Source organism: Odocoileus virginianus, chromosome 6, assembly GCF_023699985.2.
Source record: "Odocoileus virginianus isolate 20LAN1187 ecotype Illinois chromosome 6, Ovbor_1.2, whole genome shotgun sequence".
NCBI lineage: Eukaryota > Metazoa > Chordata > Mammalia > Artiodactyla > Cervidae > Odocoileus > Odocoileus virginianus.
Genome location: NC_069679.1, coordinates 36,609,805 through 36,635,646, shown reverse-complemented (window position 1 = coordinate 36,635,646; position 25,842 = coordinate 36,609,805). Strand labels below are relative to the sequence as shown.

Below are 25,842 nucleotides of genomic sequence, written 5' to 3'. Positions count from 1 at the left end.
AGCTGAAAATAATCATTATACCAAAGCGGCATATTTTGCCACCTTTCATTCGCTACATCAGAAATGTATTCTTTAATAGTTTTGGAGGTCCAAAGTAAAAATCAAGGTGTTGGCAGAGCCGTGCTCCCTTGGAAGCCTCTGGGGGAGAATCATTCCTGACCTCATTTCTGGTGGCCCCGGGCATTCCTTGCCTTGTGGCTACCGCACTCCACAGATAGACCTCTGTCTTCTGTGTCTTCCTTTCTGGTTCATATAAGGACACCTCTTACTGGATTTAGGACTTCCCTGTGTAGTCCAAGGGTCATCTCAAATCAGTATCGTCAGTATCTATCCAGATGTAATCTTATTACAGATGTATCTGTAATCTTTTTCCAAATCAGGCCACATTCACAGGTTCCCACAATTAAGTCACGGACTTATCTTTTGAGAGGCCAATATTCAACCCTTTCAGGCAGAGGTTGGGTGTGAGCTCTCTTGAAACGACCAAAGGGTCTGCTCTGACCTTGCCTCTGTACCCTAAAGTCATGGGTTCTTGGGGCAGGGACCTCTGGTCTAACATTCTGGGACTAGCACCTCAGCTCCTTCCCAGAAGTGGGGAGATTGAGAAAGAATCCATCAGCAGGCATGGGTGCTTGTTGTTGCCAGGATGTCAGAATTGCCATCTCAGGCATGCCTTCTGCCTAGACGTTCTTGGATTGGGTAGCAGTTGGAATTCATGTGTGGCATTGGCACAGTCTTTAGTCCAAAATCTCTTGGCTTCTAATGTTAGCAGGTGAACTTGGTTGGTAGTAATTGTAGCCACAGTTTAATTTTTTAAAGTATTTATGTATGTATTAATTTATGACTGTGTTGGGTCTTAGTTGCGGCGTGCAAGCGCTCATTGAGGTGTGCGGGCTTGTCTCTAGTTGTGGTGCTTGGGCTTCATTGCCCTGCAACATGTGGGATCTTCCCCGACCAAGGATTGAACCTGCGTCCCCTGCATTGGAAGGTGGATTCTTTTTTGTGTGTGTGTTGTGCTTTTATTTATTTATTTATTTATTTTTTTCCATTTATTTTTATTAGTTGGAGGCTAATTACTTTACAACATTGCAGTGATTTTTGTCATACATTGAAATGAATTAGCCATGGATTTACATGTATTCCCCATCCCGGTTCCCCTTCCCACCTCCCTCTCCACCCGATCCCTCCCCCGTGCACCAGGCCCGAGCACTTGTCTCATGCATCCAACCTGGGCTGGTGATCTGTTTCACCCTAGATTGTATACATGTTTCAATGCTGTTCTCTTGAAACATCCCACCCTCGCCTTCTCCCACAGAGTCCACAAGTCTGTTCTATACATCTGAGTCTCTTTTTCTGTTTTGCATATAGGGTTATCGTTACTATCTTTCTAAATTCCATATATATGTGTTAGTATACTGTAATGGTCTTTATCTTTCTGGCTTACTTCGCTCTGTATAATGGGCTCCAGTTTCATCCATCTCATTAGAACTGATTCAAATGAATTCTTTTTAATGGCTGAGTAATATTCCATGGTGTATATGTACCACAGCTTCCTCATCCATTTGTCTGCTGATGGGCATCTAGGGTTGCTTCCATGTCCTGGCTATTATAAACAGTGCTGCGATGAACATTGGGGTGCACGTGTCTCTTTCAGATCTGGTTTCCTCGGTGTGTATGCCCAGAAGTGGGATTGCTGGGTCATATGGCAGTTCTATTTCCAGCTTTTTAAGAAATCTCCACACTGTTTTCCATAGTGGCTGTACTAATTTGCATTCCTACCAACAGTGTTAAGAGGGTTCCCTTTTCTCCACACCCTCTCCAGCATTTATCACTTGTAGACTTTTGGATAGCAGCCATCCTGACTGGCGTGTAATGGTACCTCATTGTGGTTTTGATTTGCATTTCTCTGATAATGAGTGATGTTGAACATCTTTTCAGAAGGTGGATTCTTAACCACTGGACCACCAGGGGAGTTACCACAGTTTAATTTTTGTGTTAAAGGGGCATGAATGGCTGTGAAAAATGAAGCTCTATGGCCCGTGAGAGAAAACTGTGATTGTGAAATTCAGGTGCAGCTGAATTTCAGTTACCAGAAGTATCTATTATATCAACAGGCCACTTATGCAAATGTAAATAATAAAAATCAAACAAGGAGAGAATCTTTAGTCACCATGGAGGTCAGTGGTGGGTTGTATTTCTGGGTTTACAATCAAGATATATGTAGTCTCAACTGGCTATAAAACTGCAGTTGATGGAGCAGTAATTAGGTGTGAGTTTGTTCTCCTTTCTCTCCTTCACGTCAAAGTGTCGTTAAATTATTTGATAATTGTTCTCCCTCTTCCTTCCCTCTCTGTGTAGTTTTCCTAATTTTACTGCCGTTCTTTTTCTGCTTCTTGAAGGTCTCCTGTGCTGTTGAGAATGTTAACAGGATTGCCCTGTTGATAGGAACTTGTTTCCCAATGGTTTCAAAGGGGTTGCATCCAAAAGCCGAGGTGGTTTTTAGAGACGGCTCATCTGTTAACCATATTCCGTCTTCGCCACCCATGAGAAAGGATGTCAGATTATTCCTTGGCTCTATTCCAAGTCTGTCAACAATCAATTGCTTTGCAGTTCACCAAGGGCAGAGTAATCTTGAGTAAACATGGCCGTTGGAAAAGAGCAAATATTGGTCTTGGCAGTTGTCGTCTCTCAAGTGTCTGGTCCGTCTCGTGCTAGTGGACAAAGGAGGAGAGCTGCAGCAGGGGACATGGCATCCAACATCGCATCTGGCTGAAGAATGGCCGTAGAAATATGTAAATACAGACCTCGCAGAAGACAGTCGCATTCTCCCGCCCTGCCTCTCTGAACAAGTCTGAGTCTTCCTTTCACGTGTCATTTTACTTGTTTCAGCCTGGTCTTCTTAAGTTGAGCCCGTTGATATTTAGGCTAGGTAATTCTTTGTTGTGTGGAGTGGTCCTGTACATGGGCGCATGTTGAGCAGTCTTGGCCTCTGCCCATTGAATGCTGGTAGCCCCTCTCCCTAGTTAGTTGCAGCAGCTAACAGTGTCTCCAAACAATGCCAAATGTCCCATTACCTGGGGAAGGGGGGACAAAAGTCACCCAAGGCTGGGAAACACCAGCTTAAGCCAATCCTTTGCAAAGTGATAGCACAAAAGGAGGCTTTCCAGGTGATGCTAGTGGTTAAGAATCTGCTTGCCAATGCAGAAGACACAAGAGACGCAGGTTCGACCCCGGATAGGGTCCTGAATTTGATGATGGAAAGGATAAGGGTGTGTGTGTGCTGGGTATGGAGGAGTGGCGCTTCAGTTCCTCAGCCTTGACTCCTGTTTCTGCTGAGTCCTCTTTCGGCCTGGTCATGCTCAGTCTGGTCATGATGCGGGTCTCACACAAGCGAGGCCAGTAGGTCACTGATCAAATCGTCATTATCGGCTGCTAGCTTTTAGAGCAGGCTTATTCCCTGACTTGTTGCCATTCCTCTGGCGGCTTTAAGACGGGGATGCCAGTCACATCGAGGATGCCTGACACTTGGCATCTTTGCATTGCTCGATTCCTCACCTGGGCAGCAAAGCATGACAGGAGTCTATTGCCTATCACGCCTGTGAATCAGTCAAACTTACTTCATGTCATCAGAGGGGAAGGTGCCGAACTTGGATGTCAAGGTGACACATTGTTTGGGCAGATGTATTTCCTGGATCTTCTCAAGCGTGACTGCCTGTATGTACAGTTGGCTAGTTATGCTTCCTTAGAAAACTTACAGAAAAGACTGCATCCCTATGGAACTGTTGATCTGCCTCTAAAGCCAGAGGCATTTTTATCATTTAAACATACTTTCAGAATTTTGAGTGTGTTGCAGTATTGTTATCAAAGTAACACAGTTAGGTTACAAACAATGTACTGTGCCTTCATGTAGTGCCTCTCATTTATTTGTTTTTGTTTTTTAATTGGAAATTGGAAACATCTGCAGAAGCTGAAAGCACAGTAGGAGTGCCACTGTACCCATCCCCCCCTTCAGTGATTATTAACTTACAATCCGTTTTGTTTCATCAAGATCCCCTCCTTCTCCGCTCACTTGATTAGTTTAAATCCTCAGCATTGCATTTCATCTGTATATATTTCAGTATGTAACTCTAAAAGATTGAAGTGTTTTTTCCCTAAACATAATTATCATCTCTAAAAATAAATGAATCAGTGTTAAACCTAAAAGTGCCTTTGTACTAAATATCTGTTGCCTTTGGTTGATATGTTTCCTCGGTCCCTTTTGCTCTGCTTTGGGCTCTTCTTCATCTAATCATGATATTCAAGGGCAGAACAGGTATTGGAAACCATCTTTCATTCTCTTTGTTTCCAGTATATTGATACGTGGAGGTGTTAGACCTAGTGCCTGGCCTGGTAGAAACATAGCAGGTACCTGCTTGTCTTCAAATTCTATGAGTTCTTCTTTTCAGGTTCTCTGGCTTGACATGGGGCACAGTCATTTTCTCAGGGAAGATACTTAGCTGGCAGGTACCTTATTGCTTTGTAGCTTCTCCTCAGCACACATGTGCTCTTGGGTGGGCCTATAAAGCTCCCTTCTCCTCCCCTACCCTTAAATGAAGCCTTTCAATCTACTCTCTGCCAAACTTTTTTAAAAATTTTATTTACTTATTGGGTTGCACTGGGTCTTTGTTGCTTTGCTTGGGCTCTAGAGTACAGGCTCAGTAGTTGTGGCAGATGAGCTTTGTTGCTCTGTGGCATGCAGGATCTTCCTAGACCAGGGATCTAACCTGTGTCCCCTGCATTAGCAGGCAAATTCTCAACTACGGGACCACCGTGGAAGTCCTCTGCCAAACCTTTCTATGCCAGAATGTGTGGTGGCAGCCAGAGATCTGGAAGTCCATGAGAGTGGAGGACCTAGTGACCGAGCTGTTTCTACGAGTGACAAAGCTGAGCCTGGAATGCTGCTTGCTGACACTTTGATTTCAGGCTCTTTCATAGCCCCTGCCTTTCCTTAGTCACTGTTGCCCTGGCAGGACATTCCCAGGACCCCAGGGTCTGGAGGAGGGGTCGAGGCCCTGCTACCACCTCCCAGTTGCCCTTCCTGCAAGTCCATCACCTCTTGCTACCACGCCCCTCCTTGCCCAGTGGTTCCTTCCCCACCATGTGCCGTCCCTGGGGCTCAATGCCAAGCATCCCCCAGGAGCTGATCTGCATGCATGGGCCTTCCCACCTTCCCAGGATCCTGCATGGTTGGCAGCTCCAGCCCCCACTGCAGGTGCGTCCTTTAACAACCCAGCTGACCCTGACTGGCTCTCTGTCAAGGCCTTGCCTTCCAGTTTCCATAACCACACCCCAAGGCAGGGGTTGGTTTACCAGGAATAGCAGCTCTCTTGAGAGTTTCTTTGCACCCTGGTGACACCGTGAATCTCTGCTCTTTGACCTCACTGAAACCTCCCTATGGAAACTCCTCCTTTCCTCCCGCTCGATTAGAATCCCTGCTCACACTTCCTCTTTGACTAGGGACCCGAGCTTGGACCCCCATGCCCTTGGCCTGGGCCTTGGAGAATGACGGCTTCCTCTGGGGACACCACTCGAGGCTGGTGCCTACACACACTGGGATCCACACCACTTCTCAACTTCTTCCCACATGGTGTCCTTTTAGGGGCCCCTGGGCCACACACACTCAGGTTCCTCTGGGAAGCACGCAGACTTCTCACCTGGCTTCAGCCCCCTTACTCTAGCTCCTCCTTGGCACCCACTTTTCATAGAGAACACCCGTCCCATCCCACATAGGGAACAGAGCTCCCTGAGGTGCCTGCCCCCTGACCCACTTCTCGCCTCTCCCGGCCAGTGTCCAGTGTGAGGAAAGAGCTGTGGGACAGAAGAAGCTTCCTCTGCCTTCTCGCCCCACATTCTATTTCTCCAGGAGTCCCCCTCCTCCTCTGGGCTGTGGCTTCTTTCCTTCAGTCTACAAATTCAAACCCCTGAGTTTTTTTAGCATCAGAACCCAGCATCCCCATAATCCTGAGGGATATGCATTATTAACCCTTTTTACAGATGAGGACACTGAGGCTTAGAGGGGAAGTAATTGGCCGGGCATGAACAGCTGGTGACTACTGGCCATGGGGTGGGTGTGTGGGTGCTGACTCCTTGCTCAGCCCTTGACCTTGGGTCACAGACATGGGGAGGACTCAGCTTTCTTAGTAGCCTCTCTGTCGGATGACCCAGTGCTTAGGAAATGGAGTCTGAGATTGATTGTAATTGAAGTGACAGTCAATACAAGTCATTTGATGTTTAAGCTGCTTAACTCTCTGCTCCTTGATATTTTGGGTACCATCTGTCTTGTCATTTCAATTTTGAATTCTTTAGAGGCTGCCTCTTCAGTTTTCTGTCGCTCAGAACCTTTTGTATGTGGTTGATGCTTACTAATGAGCTCCTTACTCACCTAAAAATTTTTGGCTTTTAACTTCAACCTAGAAGGCTTTTTGAAAACAGCATTACTTGATTTCCGTGCATGTTTAACGAACACTTGACATTTTTGTTTAGTTGAGTTGTAATCATTCCACATGTGAACTTTAGTCTGTTTATAAATTAATAGTCAATCAGGACCCATCACTTGCATATCATATCACAATGTGATTTATAATCCATGGCATTTTATTTTATTTTTTAAATACATAAATATTTTTTAAATGCAAACTTAGCTTTAAAATGTATAAAGGTATAATTTATAAGCTATAAAATGTCACTCTTTCAAAAATTTAAATAACAGGCTATGAACTGAAAAGGCTCAGAGTGAGAGACAAGAAAAAATACTACGAATACATATAATGACTTTTAGACTAACAAAAGCAATGATACTCCTCTAAATGCTTCCAGATAGAAATAGCAGATCTTTTACAAAGGAAGAAGCTTGCCATGAGACTTTACTGTTTGCAGAAACACAGTTGAAAAATAAATTTTTAAATAAGAAAAGAACTTTAAACCTACAATTTTTCTACCTAACACAATATCATTTAAATATTAAAGTAAAAAAAATACAAGGGCAAAATAAAAATAAGTTCAGGTATATGCCCTCAAAAACGTACCACCAAAAGCCAGCGTTGAAAATATTTTTGCAGTAAGTATTCAAGTAAAAGAGAAGTAATCCAGGAGATGTTGCAGGAGAGGTAGAAATTAGGGCTTATCAATACCTTAGTAAAGTGACTATTGTTTTAAAACTAAGATCAAAGAACAGGAAAAAAGAATATATAAAAACCTCAACATTGATTGTGATAGGATTGGAGAATAATTGGGAATAATTGGGAAAATAGTGATCATCTTAAAAAAATAAAACAACTCCAGTAGACACAGGTTAGGCAGTTTAAAAATGTACACATCCATATATGTCCTCTGGGACAATAAAGAAGGCCAAGCACTGAAAAATTGATGCCTTCGAATTGTGGTGCTGGAGAAGACTCTTGAGAGTTCGTTCGACAACAAGGAGATCAAACCAATCAACCTGAAAGGAAATCAACCCTGAATACTTACTGGAAGAACTGATGTTGAAGCTGAAGCTCCAATATTTTGATCACCTGATGCAAAGAGCTGACTTACTGCAAAAGACACTGATGCTGGGAAAGATTGAAGGCAGAAGAGAAGAGGGTGACAGAGGATGAGAAGGTTGAATGGCATCACTGATTCAATGGACACGAACTTGGGCAACCTCCAGGAGATGGTGAGGGAGGCCTGGCATGCTGCAATCCACAGGATCACAAAGAGTTGGACTCTGTGCTTTTACTGATTGGGTTTGATTCCTGGTTGGGGAACTAAGAGTCTGTCAAATGCATGGTATAGCCAAAAAAAAAAAAAAAGAAGCTATAATTGAAGAAAAACGGGCACTGTAATTGTAGAGGTAGAAATATTATAGTGTTGTTGCAGGAAGAAGGATCCTTCCAGGGACCGAAACTGGGCTCTTGTCTAACACTCGGAAATGAATTGTCTGAGGAGACACATGTGCTGACAAAGCAAGAGATTTTATGGGAAAGGTCACCTGGGTGGAGAGAGCAGGAGGGTAAGGGAACCCAGAAGAACTGCTCTGCCGCGTGGCTCGCAGCTCAGGTTTTATGGCGATGGGATTAGGTTCCAGGTTGTCTTTAGCCAATCATTCTGACTCAGAGTCCTTCCTGGTGGTGCACGCCTTGTTCAGCCAAGATGGATGCCAGAGAGGAGGATTCTGGGAGGTGGTCGGACATGTGATGTCTCCTTTGACCTTTCCTTTTGGTGGCGGCTTTTTATTTCCATGTTCCTTACCAGGACCTCCTGTCATAAAACAACTCATGCAAATGGTTACTATGGTGTCTGGTCAGGGTGGGCGGTTTTAGTCAGTGTGCTTCCCCTAACGGTGTTATAGATTCTAATCCTAGCTGTGTCTTGGACATAGTTCTGCCTTACTCACTCTCTTGTAAGTGGTGGTTTTTCCTTCCTAAAAATGTAGTTTCTGCTCACTTTCCCCTTTATTACCTTATGCCTCCTGACTCCTACACATGAAGAATGAGATGATCAGAAAATGAAGGATTCTGGTGGGTTGGTTTAGATTAGTGTTTCTGAAAGGAACCATCAGTAATTTAATTTATAATTTGTTTTGGGCTGACCTACTTTTGTGTGTCAATAAAAAATACAATAAAGATGAAATATTTAAAACAGACATAAACTATAAGCACTTTTATTTTTATTACATTCAACCAACATAAATACTTTGTCAAATTACTATAAAACTTTCCAAATGTTTACTCTCAATTTCTGTACTTGCGTTATTGCAGACCAGTCACAAACTAGTTGTGGGCAGACCACCCTGTGGATAGTGCTGGGCTAGACAGTGGAGGTTTTACTTCGTTCATCAATTTCCATGGAGTCCAGTTTTTTTGTTAAACTTTTTTGAAATTGCTCCAACTTATTCTGATCTCCGCTGATAACAAAGAAACACAGCTATGAAGAGCTGTAAAGTCTACTGACCTTCAGATGTCAGGCAAAATGTTTGACTTAAAAAAAAAAATCACTGTTCAACCATATGTGTAATCAGATGTTCATTATTTCGTCCATTGGAAACCAGTAGAAGGCAGGTAAGTGGCTTTCCTCCTCATATATGGAGTATACCCAGCTCTCCTTTGTCTTATAGTAGAAATGTGAGTTTGAGTATTTTCTCAGCTGCATACAGTGAAATTCTAATACTCAAGGTCATAGCAGCCAGAAGAAATGTTATATTCTGATTGCGAGATAAAAAAATAGGGACTGGGAATTGCTTTTTAAATAGCATAACCTTTAAATGTTTTGACTTGAAGTCTGATGGGGTCTGTCTGGTGATTACGTGATATTTTATGCTCAAGGTAGCTGTGATTGTCTTACTGGAACACTTAAATATTTAAATCTTAATGGGAATTGGCAGGAACCATTAAGGGAAGTATACAAAATAATTTGAAAGAGAAGTCCAAGTAAATTAATTCTAGCTTTAGGCTTGTATTCAAATAACACCAGTTATGGTGGGTTAACATGAAACCTGTTTTTTCTGTTGTGAAAAGGAATTAGAATCTAGGGAAGCACTATACTAGAAATATTGTACAATGTGTGTAATTTTAAATTCTCCAGTAGCCACATTGAAAAAGGTGAAATTAATTTTAATGTTTTATTTCACCATGTACATATGAAGTGTTAACATTTCAAAATGTAATATGGAATTTGCTTGTTTATTTTTAAAGGCATCTTTGCTATAGTTTTTTTTTTTTTAATGCTATCCATAAGTAACCCACATTATTTTTCTTTAATATTTATTTATTTATTTATTTGGCTGTGCTGGGTCTTAGGTGTGACATGTAGGCTCTTACTTGTGGCATGCAGGGTCTAGTTCCCTGACCAGTGGTTTAAGTTGGGCCCCTTCCACTGGGAACACGGAGTCTTAGCCACTGAACCACCAGGGAAGTCCCAGTACAGAATGTATTAATGAGGTATTTTATATTCTATTTTACTAAGTCTTCAAAATTGGTAGACTTTATACACATTGCACGTCTTGATTTGGATTAGCCACCAGTCAAGGGCTCATTAACCACGAATGACTAGTAGTCATGTTACTGGGTAGTGTAGATTGAGAACCGAAGCCCACAGTGAGTTAGATAATTTGCATTTATGTGAGCAGTTTTATATTTGAATTAGGATTTGGTCTAAAAGAATTTCAAGGGAATTCATAGTTACCTTAGAGGGAATAGAAGGGGAATCTGGGGAGTCACCCCTCCTCCCCAAAGACATCTGGCTATTTGTATCAGTGATTTTTAGCAGGTCATTTCTGTGGACTAGCTGCTTAGTTTCACCCAGGGGCAGGGAGGGAACTCAAGAATTGCTTTTGCTTATTCCATAAGGACAAAGACCAGGGGAAAGAGCCAAGCAGGACTCTGCTTTATAGTTTCTCTTTTTTCTTTGAGAGATTTAATTAAAATATATATAAGGAATGATTTGTTTTTTTTTAATGCAAGGTTATTATGTAGGAAACTTGTTCCTAGAAGAGACTTTGCTATTTAAATACTGTATACTTGCTAATTCTGTTTTTGGCAAAGAGTTACGACTGAAGTGACTTAACAGCAGCAGCAGCAGCAGGTATAGACTAGGTTACTCTGGGTAGTGAAGCTGGTGCTGGGAATGACAAAGAAACATAGAAAAGGGGAAGTTCTAGCTGTGCCCAAGCAGGTGAACTGTGAGCATCAGAGCCCTCCTATTCTGACGTCCTCCTTGGGAGCAGAGGCCTCCAGGGAGTGGCCGTGCGACTGTCCTGCCCACAGTCACCCAGAGAGCTCCTGTGCTGCTGGGAATCAGAACTCAAGCCTGCTGGGTCTGTCTTGAGCCATCCATGTCTTGCAGTATGCAACAGGGACAGAGAAGACGAGATGGCAATAACGTTATTGGATAAGCATATCACTTTTCTTTTTTCTAAATGAAAGTGGCTTTTTGTGTATTTTTCAGATTTAAAAACTGTAGTTTTATAAAATAGTTATATTGAAGTGGGATAATAGTTGGTATTGCTTCAAAATAGTCTCCAGTCTCCACAAGGAAGTAAGAGGGAGGTTGGACGAAATGAGAGTGACTGGGAGTTGATAATTGTTGGAACTGAGTGAAAAGTACTTTTGTTGTTGTTATTCAGTTGCTAATTCTTGTCTGACTCTTTGCAACTCCTTGAACGTCCCTGTCCTTCACTACCTCCTGGAGTTTGCTCAGACTCATGTCCATTGAGTCAGAAGATGACATCCAACCATCTCATCATCCTCTGTCGTTCCCTTCTCTTCTTGCCTTAATCTTTTGCAGGATCAAGGTCTTTTCCATTGAGTTGGCTCTTTCATCAGGTGACCAAAGTATTGGAGCTTCAGCTTTGGCATCAGTCCTTCCAATGAATATTCAGGGTTGATTTCCTTTAGGATTGAGGGTTTGATCCCCTTGCTGTCCAAGGGATTCTCCAGTCTTCTCCAGAATCGCAGGTCAAAAGCGTCAATTCTTCAGCCAGTGCTCAGCCTTTTTTATGTATGGTCCGACTGTTACATCCATACATGACTACTGATGATTACTTAGGGATTCATTATTCTCTTTATTAGCTATTTGAAATTGTTAATAGAAAGCTTTAGGTATTTAAATGGTACATGAAGTTGTAAAAAAAAAAAAAAGCTCTGAAATCTATTATCCAACAGTAACTGCCATTAGCTTGAAAATCATCTATTGAATATTTCTTTATGTGAAGATGCCTTGAAGAAATACAGGAAAGATGTGAGTCTTGATGTTGCTCTTACAGACATTTTATTCCAGTTTTAGAGCCCAGAGATAACACTTTCAGAGAAAAAAGTCAGTGTTGGTTACAGGTGTATTTTACCCCAGGCCTTATGCTTGTGTGGCCCTTAGGTTGGCTTGTGAAGGAGGTTCTCCTTCTGCCTTTTGCAGAGGAGTGGAGTGAGGCTTGGAGGACCCACAGTGCTCTGTGCACTCAACGTGGGTGTAAGGGAACCAGGATGCCACTGGCCGTGGGTGACTGGGCACCAGGCTTTGTGTTGGGCACGTGGCACCTTACCTGTTGGAATAGTTGGACACCTTATCTATTGGAATTATAGAATCTTGTGGAACCAGAATTGGAAGGAATACAATATGATATAATGAATGGCCAAATTATGTAGAGAAACTACCAAGACCTGTGAAAACAGAGAGAACAGCAAGAGAAAGAATAGCACATGGAAGGAAGGCTCCTGGGAAAAGGAAGAGCTTGGAATGACAGGTCAGGGAAAGAAGGAGGACACATGTGGCTTAGGAGGATTGACTTTCAAAATGTTGTAACAAGAAGAGGAAATTTCAGCGGCAAAAGAGCTATTTCTTGTGGAGTATTTTGATTTTGAATGAAACGTACCAAAATGAATATGTATAGGAGAACCATTGACCAGTAGAACAAAGATCAGAGGGATTCAGCCTTTTAGAAAATGTATCGGGTGGGCATTCACGAAGACCAGATCACACATAGTAAGAGATATGAGGGCAGCAACATTACCTTTGAATGATGAATTATGAGGGATACAGTAGCTACTGATCAGTCAAGTGATGACAAGTTCTTATTTATTTAAAAAAAAAAAGTGTCCCTGATTTCACATTATGTATACCTGAGTAGCTAATTTGTTCTCGATTAGCCAAGTCATCCTCCCAAAGGGCCCCGTGTTCTTGTCTGTAATGCCTATTTTAAGCTGCCCAGAAGCTAATGAATTTCCACAATGCACCTTGATTCTTTCTGTTGCTTTTATGGTGCTCACAACACCTGGGCAGCCAGGTTTTGAGGGCTGGAAGAATAAGTGTTTAAATGAATTTATAGGAGTTTAGTATTTCTCCCCTATGGGAAGGCCACCCCTTTCCCTAGCCCTGGGACATTCCATCGTTGTTGATGGGTTTTTCATTGGCATGGAAGTTTAGATAGTTTACCACTTGAGAAAGTAATATTCTCTGTGTGTTCTTCAGTTGGATGATTTCAGCGCAGGAGAAGTTCTTGAGGAGCTACTGCGGAGGAGTAGCCCACAGGTTAAAGGCTGAGGTGGCAGTGAGAATAAGTGTCGGGGAGGAGACTTTCTCAGGGTCGCTTCTCGAAGGTTCGGTCTCTGCGCAGGACACCCCAAGTTCAGCCTCATTACTCTCTGTGCGAGTGCCATCCAGTTGGCCAGGGGAGCCCAGGTCCTCCATCTCTGCTTCTGCAGGCCAAGCCCACTTTGTCTCACTCTGAACCTCTCCCCAGGCTCTGCCATAGGAGTTTCCCTGGCGTCAGCGCCGGGGGTGGGGAGGGGCATCCATGACATCACACCTCACCCTTTTCTTCTTGCTCATTTTATTTCTATTTTCATAGACTTTATGTTTTGAGTACTTTTTGGTTCATAGTAAAATTGGCCAGAAAGTGATGACAGTTCCTACATGCCCACTCTCCACATACATACACAGCAACCCCCACCCCATTATCAACATTCCTCCCCAGAGGGTATGTTTGTTACAATTGATGAACCTCCATTGACAAATCACAACCACCCAAGGTTCGTGCTTGGCATTAGGGTCCATTCTTGGTGTTGTATGTTCTATCAGCTTTGACAAATGTATATTGAGTTGTAGCCACCACAATAGCTTAACATACAATAGTTTCACTGCCCTAAAAATCCTCTGTACTCTGCTCACTCATCCCTTCTGAGCCCACAACCTCTGGGGACCGCTGATCTTTTTACTATCTCCGTAGTTTTGCCTTTTCTGTGGTTTAATGCCATTTGGTTGGAATCATGCAGTATATAGCCTTTTTAGATTGGCTTTTCACTTATGATACACATTGAATATTCCTCAGTGTCCTTTCATGACTTGAGAGCTCATTTCTTTTTAGTGTTGAACAGTGTTCCGCTGTACAGGTGAACCTTTTTGTTCACCTTGGTGTAGTCTCTCACCTTGCCTTCCTGAAAGAAATGCTCTGCTGTTTGATGACTAACACTTGCCTCTCCATGTGCGTCAGGTTGCACGGTGGGTCCCTGCGTGATTCTGCTCTCCTACAGGGTCCAAGCTCGAGTGAGCCAACAGATGTTCTTTAGGAGCTAGGATAGGGAATAGCTTAGAGGGGGACATCTTATACCATCCTCTGATCCTTAAATCTCAGTCTTTCTTTACTTTGAGATGGGGAAAAAGGAATAATAATTATGAAGAGGTGTAGTTCCCTTATTGACAGCAGGCCAAACAGGAGAGATGCTGACTCAAAGGCACTTAGGTTTGTGGCAGGAGAGTGAGTCATCAACCAAAACCCCTGGGACTAAAAATGGAAAGCGGGGTGGCAGGATTAGGGGTTTTAACTGGAACCTTGACCGTGAAGAAGCAGGAAGGAGGTTCATGGAATGAGGCAGCCCCTTCTCTTCAGTGCGGGTGTGCATATACACATAGACACACACACACACCCCTGACCCCATCCTGACCCTGCTGTTGTAGTACTCCAGTCTCTTAAAGTTAACTACTCTTATCCCTGGTGTCTCGAAGTCATTGATCATACTACACTTGTTCATTCATTCTTCAGATACCTACCGAGCACATACTGGGTGTTAGGAGCAGTGCTGTGAGCTGAGGCAAGAGCTCTAGGGGGAGTCAGAACTCCTGTCCTCTGGCAGCTCACTGTCTTCTGTGGACTATAGACACTTAAAGGGATTATTTCAACATGATATGGTAAATGTAGAAACGAAGTTGTGGTCCACGAAGTCTCCCTAAAGTAGGTGGATCTTGATGGGGTGCTGGGTGAATAGGGGTGTGCGGAGGCCATTTTAGGCATGGAAGTTGGGAGGTCAGAGGGCACCGCGGGGAAGCCGTACAGAGAGTGCGGGGTTCCAGGTGGAGTGTGGGCTCACTGGTGCTGAGGCACTGACTGCCGGGACAGATGAAGCAGGGGTGCAGAAAGGGCCCCCGGAGATTCGTGCAGTTGGGAAGCTGAGGATAGACTCAAATGACTTTCTTAGATGGTTTACTCTGGGCTGGAGAAGGGCTGGCATGCTGGTGGCGCAGGGCAGGGTTGCTGCAAGAGATGGGACTGTAGTCCAGCAATTCCACCCTTGGGCATATACCCATAGAAAACCAGAATTCCAAAAGATACATGCAGTCCAGTGTTCACTGTAGCACTGTTTACAATAGCCAGGACATGGAAGCAGCCTAAATGTCCATCAACAGAGGAATGGATAAAGATGTGGTACATATATACAGTGGAATATTGCTCAGCCATAAAAGGAATGAAATTGTACCATTTGCAGAGACATGAATGGACCTAGAGACTGTCATACAGAGTGAAATGAGTCAGAAAGAGAAAAATAGGTAACGTAGACTTTTTTTGGGCTCCAAAATCACTGCGGATGGTGACTGCAGCCATGAAATTAAAAGACGCTTACTCCTTGGAAGGAAAGTTATGACCAACCTAGATAGCATATTAAAAAGCAGAGACATTACTTTGCCAACAAAGGTCCATATGGTCAAGGCTATGGTTTTTCCAGTGGTCATGTATGGATGTGAGAGTTGGACCATAAAGAAAGCTGAGCGCCGAAGAATTGATGCTTTTGAGCTGTGATGTTGGAGAAGACTCTTGAGAGTTCCTTGGACTGCAAGGAGATCCAACCAGTCCATCCTAAAGGAGGTCAGTCCTGGGTGTTCATTGGAATGACTGATGCTGAAGCTGAAACTCCAGTACTTCGGCCACCTCATGTGAAGAGTTGACTCATTGGACAAGACCCTGATGCTGGGAGGGATTGGGGGCAGGAGGAAAAGGGGACGACAGAGGATGAGATGGCTGGATGGCATCACCGACTCAATGGACATGAGTTTGAGTAAACTCCGGGAGTTGGTGATGGACATGGAGGCCTGGTGTGCTGCGATTCATGGGGTCGCAAAGAGTTGGACACGACTGAGCGACTGAACTGAACTGAACTGATGTTAATGCATATATGTGGAATCTAGAAAAAATGGCGTAGATAATCTTATTTGAAAGCAGAATTAGAGACACGTGTAGAGAACAAGTGTATGGATAACAAGGTAGAAATGGGAGGCTGGAATGAATTAGATTATGATATGCATATATGTATATATATATATATATATATACATATATATATACCATTGATTCTATGTATGAAACAGATAATTATTGAGAACCTACTGCATATAGCACTGGGAACTCTATTCAATGCTCTGTGGTGACCTAAATGAGAAGGAAATTCAAAAAAAGAGGGGATATATGTAAACATATAGTTGATTCACCTTGCTGTACAGTAGAAACTAATGCAACATTGTAAAGCAACGATATTCTAATAACATTAAGTTTTTAAAAGTAAAAAAAAGGAAAAAGGGACTATAGCCTAACCAGAAGTTGAAAATTGCCAAATAGAAACACGCTGGCATTAATAGTTTTGTCAGAGGAATGGGCATGGGAAAGGTCTAGTCAATGTTTTGAATGACCAAGGAAGAAATAAAACAGTTTTTTTCCTGCTCTTTCCTCCTCATCCCCTTAAAGAAAAAAAAATATTGTTAAAAAATTTTAATGCATTATCCTATTTTGTTACAGAGAATTAACGTTTAGCAAAAATTTTTAAATTTATTCTTTTGAATGTATTGCAAGGGTTATTTTATACATTAAGTTCAGAATATTAAAGTTCTTTCTAATCCAAAAGTCAAAGGAAAAATACCCTTTATTTTAGAGGGGTGATTTTGTGGGAGATATTAGTAGGAATGAAACAGGCAAAACAAACTACTTTTGAGAAAAAAGAAATAGGAAATTGTTTTAGAGTAAGCATTTCAAAATCAATTTAAAACTGTAGACCATGTATTTTGGCCAGTTCATAAAATGAGTTGATGCACTTATATAAGCTTATTTATTCTGTACTTTATTCATATAGCAGATAAGGAAATGGCCACCCAAGTATTCTTGCTTGGAGAATTTCATGGACAGTAGAGCCTGGCAGGCTACAGTCCATGGGATCGCAAAGAGTCTGACACTACTGAGTGACTAACACTTATTCATAATAGATATTTGTGGAACATCCTTGTACCTGCTGTTCTAGGGCTGGAGGGATAGCTCTGTACCAAGAGGAGTCCCTGTTCTTGTGAAAGCTTACATTCTACCTCATGTTAATATTTTAGTTTTACTTATATATAAACGAGAGATGGAGAACAGTGTATTATAGCATAACAGGGAATTCAGGGCATTTCTCAAGTTGTCCAGCTGTGAAAAGCATCTAAAGACTGAAGGAGGTAGAGCAGTGTAATTAGAGCACTTCTCTAACCCTCCTAGTAAACAGAAGTTTCACAGTACTTTGCATTAATATTGTTTGCACTGTGATCTGATCTTTAGGGACGTGGTGCCTGGTCGTGTCATTGCGTGTGTAGTGGGGCAGAGTGAGCCTTCAATAGTCATTTGCATAAAAGAACTAATTATAACATTATTTTCCAAACTGTTGACCTGGGCACGTGTACCACGACGTAGACCATGAAAGGTAAAGGAATCTGTGTCCAGATAAGGCTGAGGCCTCTTATTTATATCCACATTAGCACATTGAACTGTCCAAAATGTTCTGCATTAAAGGAACTCCTTGATTTAAACCAGCATTTCACACATGCATATTGAGAATCTTTTTTCACTCGTAACACCTCTTACTTCCTGGTTTGCTGGAAGAGGCATCTAGAGGGATTTTTGGAGCCTTTCTTTCTGCTTGCGGAGATCAAGGTCATGTATCATTCCTCACTTCTGAGGGCCATGAGCATTGGTACTTGGAGCTTGGCTTCCCTGAGTCTCCTTTGACCCCAGGACCGAGTCTCTAGCTGGAAAGTCAGCCAAGGAAAGCCATGAAAAGAGAATTGTCATTTCCCTTGGAGTCAGACACAGTAGAACTGGACTCTAATTATTGAACTGTGCTTTCAAAGAAAATGTTCTCAAGGTTTCAGAGGAGAAAAAAAATGATCCTTGGCAAAGGGTAGAATTGGAGGAAGTTGGGAAGTTGGAAGGATTTTGTTTTCACAATTTGTCCTCTTTTCTCTCTTTGGCCCTTCCTATCTTTATTTATTCCTGTCTACTGGAACATCACACTTGGTCTCTTTCTTCTTGGATTTTGTTTTTGAGCAATTAGTAATAAATGTGTCAGATGTTAGTGGTAACTTCAATCTAAGAGTAGTATATCTGCTCATGTTTGGCTGAAATCTAGTGGCTCTCCTGCGCCTTTGCTTGGTCTTGCCTTATGAAAAGCCCTTTTGTAACTTTGGGCACCAAAAACACTTGGGATGTTGCCCATACAGGCCTATCTTCTTATTTTTATGTTCGTGTAGATGGTACCAGGGTAAAGTCTGAGTGTCATATTGCCTTGTTTTCCATCTTTGATTGGAATATTAGGACAAATGTGTTCTTGGCTCCTTTGGGTCTGACCACATAGTGTGATTTCAGCCATATACATTGTGCAGGCTCTCATGGCTTAAAACCCCCTTTAGCTTGGCCCTGCATTCCTGTGGGGATTTTGCCAAGTGAGATGTGGGAAAAAAAGAGTCCATAAGACTCTCATGGTGAAAAAGTGCCTTGTGTAGTCCCAGATTACTTAATATGCGTTTTGCTTCTTTACTGATGTTCAGATGAATCATTTAAAGATGTACCTTTTACTGGACGCTTACTGGGCTCCATGCACTGTGTTAGAAACTCTACCCATCCATTTTATTTCTGCATCTGAAGTATATAAGTATTCCTCTCTCTTCTCTGGTAATGAGTGACGTGGGACTTGGGGAGTTATATCTAAGTTTCCACAAGGAAGGAGGAGGTGGTCTAAGGTGTGCAAAAAACAAAACAAAACAGTTAGGTCCTTCTGTTGGTGACAAGCATTTTAGCCAGCAGCTTTTCTGCCTTTTGATCATGTCTATAAACACTTCTCAAAATACTCCAGAAAAGGTGAAACATGGGAGCTGCCAAGAAGTTTATCATATGATCCAGAGAAGGCTTCTTAAAGTCAGCATTCCTTCAAATCACAGGCTCCTGATACCTTTAGATTAAATTTCTATTTAATTGGAAGGGTCTTATTCATGTTTAAAATAGTCATTTTGAATAGGTAAGTGTCCTATGTAGAGACATATGCTGTCCTAGGGTTCTCTAGGGACCTTGCTCTGATCAGGCAATGAGTTTCTGCCTGTGGGCAGTGGCCATCGCAGCTCCCACTGAGCTGGAGGTCAAGCAAGATTATGTTTGATTCTTGAACTTAGCTCATTGTTTTAGATGTATTATTGCCTTTAATCCTCACAACAGCCCTTTTCCTGGGCATTATTACAGGGGAAGAAACTGAGGTGCACCAAGGCCAAATGACTAATTGTTGTTGTCATCCAGCTGCGCAGTCGTGTCCGACTCTGCGACACGACTCATGGAACTGCATCATGCCAGGCTTCCCTGTCCTTCATTCCCTCCCAGAGTTTGCTCATGTTCACAAATGCATGTTCATTTAGTCAACGATGCCATCCAACCATCCTTCCTCTCTTGGCCTCTTCTCCTCCTACCTTTAGTCTTTCCCAGCATCAGGGTCTTTTCCAGTGAGTTGGCTCTTCGCATCAGGTGAAAGTATTGAGCTTCAGCTTCAGTATTAGTCCTTCCAATGAATATTCATGGTTGATTTCCCTTCGGATTGACTGGTTTAATCTCCTTCCTGTCCAAGGGACTCTCAAGAATCTTCTCTAGCACCACAGTTCGAAAGCATCAATTCTTCAGTGCTCAGCCTTCTTTATGGTCCAACTCTCACGTCCATATATAACTACTGGAAAAAACCATAGCTTTGACTATACGGACGTTTGTTGGCAAAGTGATGTCTCTGCTTTTCAATAGGTCTAATAAATGACAGAATCAGGATCAGTCACTGTAAATCCCTGTGCTATTGCTCTTCCCCTAAATGCCATGTTCTGTCTCAAATCCTGATGTATCTCAGCCTCAAATATGGACTTACCTGGCTCCCCCATCTATCTACTTAGAAAGATGCCCCTGCCCTGGGGCGGGGGGCGGTCAAAACAGAGGCCAGCAGTGGGCACTGGGTGGCCTGCGTGTTTGTCTGAGTGATGCCCTGGAGGCACAGATGTTTAGTTAAACCTTTGATGGCTTGTCTTTGAAATTGGATAGTCCTTTTTCTACTTTCTAGACAAATTTTTTTGGGGAGAGGACCCTTTGGGAGATTGAGGGGGATTAATTAGATTTGTATTTGACATCCAATACACCTCCGAAGGGATTTGTATATTTGTTGCTTTTTAGCCAGGTTCGTAATTACAGTCTTAGGAGTATTCTTGTATTATATGGAACTTCTGAACCTTTAAAGATAGGGCAATGAGAAGAGTAAATTTGTCTGCTGGAGATAAATTGAACATAATGGGCCCATTATGGGAATACATTTCTGTACTTTATAGTCTAAATAGAAAGAAAATAAAGCTTTTCATATGTAAATATAACCCAATAAAAATAAATCGGCAAAGTGGTTAAAACATGATAATGGAGACTATTTTAACAGTAGAAATAGCCCATCTGGACAAATATGTCCCCTTTGTTTTTATTCTTTTTCAAATAGTCTTTTCATGGGTTCTCATGTTAGTCAGGAAAGAGCTCCTCTATCTCTTGAAGTATTGAATAGTATTTTTGCCTTTGTTATACTAACTTTGAGCTGCCTGCTTCAGTTCCTTTGGCTGTAGGTCATAAACAATACATGGCATTGTATACAACAAATCTTCATTCATGTGATTACAAGATTTACTGTTCTATTTTCAAATGGAATGGATGATTGAGAAGGTGGAAAATCAAAAGCAGCACTGTGTTACATGGGGTTCCTTTGGTCACAGATAACCAACTCAAGCTAGCTTAAGTTAAAAAAAAAAAGAGAGAGAGAGATTTATAATAAGGATAGAAGTGTGTCTTAGGAGCTTAAGGCAAGGATGAAGTGGCCCTCAGGAATGAACAGGAGCCAGAGAGAAGGAAGGGCCCTCTCTCATCAGTGTTCACAGCAAGCACATGTGTCATACAAGCATTACAATGAGGAGAGAGAAGGTGATGGAGAGAAAGTAGCAATCTATACAGTATATTACTTTACACTCAAGCGTGACATTAAAAAACAGCTCCACCGTGTTCTTTGGGGAAAAAAAAATTCATGCTCATTATATGAAATTCAAACAGTTATAAGAAAAGCAGGAATGCTTTAAAATTCAGATAGTTGGGCAATCATTACTGTTTAAATAAACGTCCTTTTAGCATGTATAAGGACATCTAGAAGCACTGACATGCACATGCAGAAATGTAATCATACTTTGCATGGTCATTTACCTGTTTTATTTTATTTTAAAATTTTTATTTATTTATTTGTGGCTGCACTGAGTCTTGTTGCTGTGCACGGGCTTTCTCTATTTGCGGTGGCTTTTCTTGTTGTGGAGCATGGGCTCTAGGCATACAGGATTCAGTAGTTATGGCACATGGGCTCAGTTGTTCTGCAACATGTGGGATCTTCCTCAGACCAGGGATCGAACACATGTTCCCTGCATTGGCAGACAGATTCTTATCACCTGTGCCACCAGGGAAGTCTTGCCTGTTTTATTCACTCAGAAGTGTATCATGGCTCTTTTTGTATCAATAAATATCATCAATAAATACATGTTTACTTGACATCTCCTATTTGTAAACCTTTAGGATACTTACTCTCTCTACCTTCAGTGATTATAAACATGTTATGTGTATCCAGCTTTCTGCTTTCACAATAATCTATTTTGAGTAGATTCTTAGAGAAAGACTGTTAGATCAAAGGGTGTGCCATTTTACATGCTGACATGATTGCCAAAGTGGCTACATCGTGAGCTGTGGCCATAACAACAGCTCCTGTCAGTCTTGGACATCATCACCAATCTGACAGATAAAAAGAGCTCGGTTTTCTGAAGTTGTATTTTCCCATTATTAGTGTAATTGAGTATCTCTTCATGCATTTGTTACCATTCACTGTTCTATTTCTTCTCATGGGAAGTTTATTAATTTGCTTCATCCGTTTTGAGCTGGGGTATTAATTTCTTTACTGACTTTTTAAGAAGTTTTTTTTTTTCAATATGGACCATTTTAAAGACTATTGAATTTGTTACAATACCGCTGCTGTTTTTATGTTTTGGTTTTTTAGCCTTGAGGCATGGGGGATCTTAGCTCCCTGACTAGGGATTGAACCCACACCCCATGTATTGGAAGGCGAAATCCTAACCACTGGACTGCCAGGGAAGTCCCCCCTTACTGGCTTTTCAGACATATTCCTGTAAAGATAGCGACCTTTCATATAGCTCTTGTATGAATATTTTACTCAGTTTCTTATTTTACCCAAAGTATCTAAGTTTGTTTGTTTGTTGTCTTTCTTTTTTGCTTGTTTTTGCCTTTCCTGTATTTGAGATTTAAAAAAAAAAAATGTTGCCAGCCAAATGTCTCAGTCGTTGTGTTTTACATTTTGATGTCATGTTTACAAAGGGCCTTTCTATCTTAATATTATAAAACTATTCATCTGTATATTTTTCTAGTACTCATTGATTCTATTTTGAATTTATTCTCTTTAAATAGAGATAGAGAGAGAGACGTGCTAGGTTTTTCTCTCCTCCCATACAGCCAGCCAACATCTTTTATTAACTAGTCTCACATGCCTACCCAGACTAGATTACATGCACTTGGTCTATTTCATATGAAACTTGGTTCTGTGGCTGCATGTTTATTGTTTGATTGTTTCATATATATGTTCTCACTCTGGCCATTGTTTAACTATTAACAGCATTAACTGTTTAATGTTTAATGCTGGCCCATTTTATTGGCCATAATCTATGATTGATTATGGTTCTTCTGTCTTTCAAATTGGGTTTGCATGGATAAGGTGCTAAATGCTCAGTTATCAGTGCCTCAGAGAACTGGGAGTGAGATGGAAACAGTGGAACCAAGGCGGGACTGCTTCACAGACAGGTTTCAGGAGCTACGGAGGAAAAAAGTGAATAAGACAAGAGCTCATGGATGCTGATTTTAAAAACAACCAGTGCAGTGCCTGTGATTTTTGTTTTAAATATAGGTGGGGGCAGGAAGGATAATGTATATATTTGATCTTTGTTTAAATCTAAAGCCATTAAACATTCCCATCACAGGGAAGAAAATAATGTGTTTTGCTTCTTTGCCAACTGGAACGTAATGTTGGTCTCTGAAATAAGTGCCTTGGGACCTCAATTCCCTGTTGGTCAGGAAAATTCCCAGCCCATGTGTTGCAGCGGAAATTCATTGTTTCCTGAGTTATTTCCTTTAGCACTTAGTGTGGGGAAATGACCAAATGTATAGATTGAGATTTTTTTTTTTTGAAAACTGATGTCTATAACATTAGTTGATTCTGATGGTTTTCATAACTGTTTTAGGTATTGCTGCTGAAGGATTCTCAGATGCTTCAGGGAAATCGACTTCACATAACCTGAGAATTTAGGTGAGTCTGTTAAAAAAAATATTTTATTTTCAACAGGTCATCTTCCTGCACTGATAAAGTTTTGCAGACATTAAAACATTGTTGCTTCATACTGTCTTGTTTGATTTTTCTTTTTACCATGGTTCTGTGAGATAGGAGTGTAGCTGCCTGGTCTTATTACCTCCACTGCTATGTGATTTTTTTCCATCTGCTAGTTTGATGGGGGCATAGTAGGGCTTGGAAAAAGGGGTTGGTAGCTGGTTTTTTACCTTATTGTGTGGATTCTCATTCACTCACTCAAAATTTGCCTTATAATTTTGGAGATAGGGAGGGAAATACTGGATGAGAAGTTAATGTAGAACTTTCAGCAGTGTTTTTTTTTCTTAATTGGAGGATGCTTTACAATATTGTGTTGGTTTCTGCCATACATCAGCACGAATCAGCCAGGGGTATATGTGTGTCCCCTCTCAAACTCCCCTTCCCTCTCTCTCCCCACTCCACCCCTCTAGGTTGTCACAGAGCACTGGGCTGAATTTCCTGTGTCACACGGCAAATTTCCGCTTGCTATCTATTTTACATAAGGGAGTGTATATGTTTCCAGGCTATTCTCTCAATTAGCCCCACACTGTCCTTCCCTTACCATGTCCACAATTCTGTTCTCTAGGTCTGTGTCTCCATGGATACAGAGATTGTGGTACATTATACAATGGAATATTACTCAGCTATAGAAAAGAATGTATTTGTGTCAGTCCTAACAAGGTGGATGAACCTAGGGCCTATTATACAGAGTGAAGTAAGTCAGAAAGAAAAAGTCAAATATTGTATATTAACTCATGGATATGGTATCTAAAAAGATACCCTTTTTCCAGTAATGATGGACCTATTTTCAGTAATCTTTGTGCTGAAACAGTTTAGTGGTTCCTGGAGCCCTCCAGCGATGGGACACAATTGCTATAGTGTGAGATGAAGTAAATGTTGGTTATGGATTATTGGTTTTCCTCATTTGGTTGTACTTGTTGTGCCTACCTGCTCCCGAGTAGTTTGTATGAAGTGCCCTGGGCAGGGACAAAAGGCGGTCTTCTGCAGGTCTTGGCTGTGACTCAGTTAAAGTCTGACAGGTTAAAAAGGATTGGTTTCTGCTCCAAAACCATATCATGGCATAACAGATATATTAGTTCCTGACCAGCTGTGCAACTCTAGACGGGTTAATCTCTGCTAGGCTCCAAATCCTTATCTGAAAATGTAGAGGCTGGCCCAGCCTCATAATTCCCACACTTTGAGATTTTGTGGAAAAGGAAGACAAAAAATGAAGACCTATTTTTACTAGATTTTTCAGGCTGTACTTAAAGGATGTTGGTAATTGTTTAACCTGGATAGTACATGAGTGTTCTCTATTTGTATGCTAATCTCTTTATTTTGTGTTTACAATTTTTCATAAAGATTTTTCAAAAATAACTACCATCTGCTAATATCATTTCATGAAAGAAGAAATATTTTAATACTGAAAAAGTAGGTGTGTCTTGAATTTGTCTTTTGATTGTGTTTAGCATTGTGACAAAGCTCTTTATTTCCTTCTGCTTGTTTCTCTGGTGACCGCTGACCTTTAAACATCAACTCGCGCAGGCCTGGGGACTGATTTCTGGGAAATATTAGGGTGCATGACTGATAAGAGCTCTTCTACCTCTAAAACTGTATCATTCCTTTAAAGTGGGAAAGAAATATACTCTAGTTATATACATTGGCTATTTTCAGAAAGTACTGTGACAGCTGGCATGGTTGGCTTCTCCAACAAGAAGTCAGAGGTGAAAAGACAAGGGATTGTTCTGCCGGGGAACTTAAGTAAAAATGGCTCGTCCATGTGAGCATTAAATTTAGCTGTGAGCCACCTTGCAGTCAGTGGAAAAATGAAGACGTGACAGTGTGTTGAGTTGTCTGATAAAAGTGTACAGAATCCTCGCTTCACACCACTGTGGGCAGCCTCTGGACACGTGATGTTTGATGGATAAGTGTCTGCCTGCACTGTAGGGATACTGAGAGCTAGAGGTGAGAAGGGCTGAATATCTAACTCTGGACATAATTGCAAATGCCAAGTGTGAGGAATGCAAGGCTGGGAAGGGGTCAAGGACATGGTCAAGAGTTAGGAGCTGAGGGCAGTGGGACCAGACGTACACAGGACAGGAAAGAGTAAAGGAGCCATCCTGCCCTGAGATCTTCTGGGTGTCTTGACATGGATGTTGTCTTTTGAGGATGTGCAGACAGCACTAGGTGGGCCAGTGTCAGTGAAGGGCCTGGGCATAGTGGACAGGAAACACATCAGATATACCATTGTTGTTCGGTCGCTCAGTCGTGTCCAACTCTCTGCGACCCCATGGACTGTAGCATGCCAGGC

The 25,842-nt window shown here is 41.8% G+C and overlaps 1 protein-coding gene across 7 annotated transcripts in view; it reads left to right on the top strand.

Moving 5' to 3' along the window:
• The window catches only part of TLN2 (talin 2), a 481,890-nt gene that overhangs the window by 187,797 nt on the left and 268,251 nt on the right, over positions 1-25,842 (top strand). For 6 of the 7 annotated variants that reach the window (XM_070469188.1, XM_070469186.1, XM_070469187.1 and 3 more), the window contains exon 3: positions 23,410-23,474. The exons of the other annotated variant lie outside the window; for it this stretch is intronic. The gene's annotated coding sequence lies outside the window, so the exon portion shown is untranslated. The remainder of the gene's footprint in view (positions 1-23,409; positions 23,475-25,842) is intronic. 7 annotated transcript variants of the gene reach the window in all.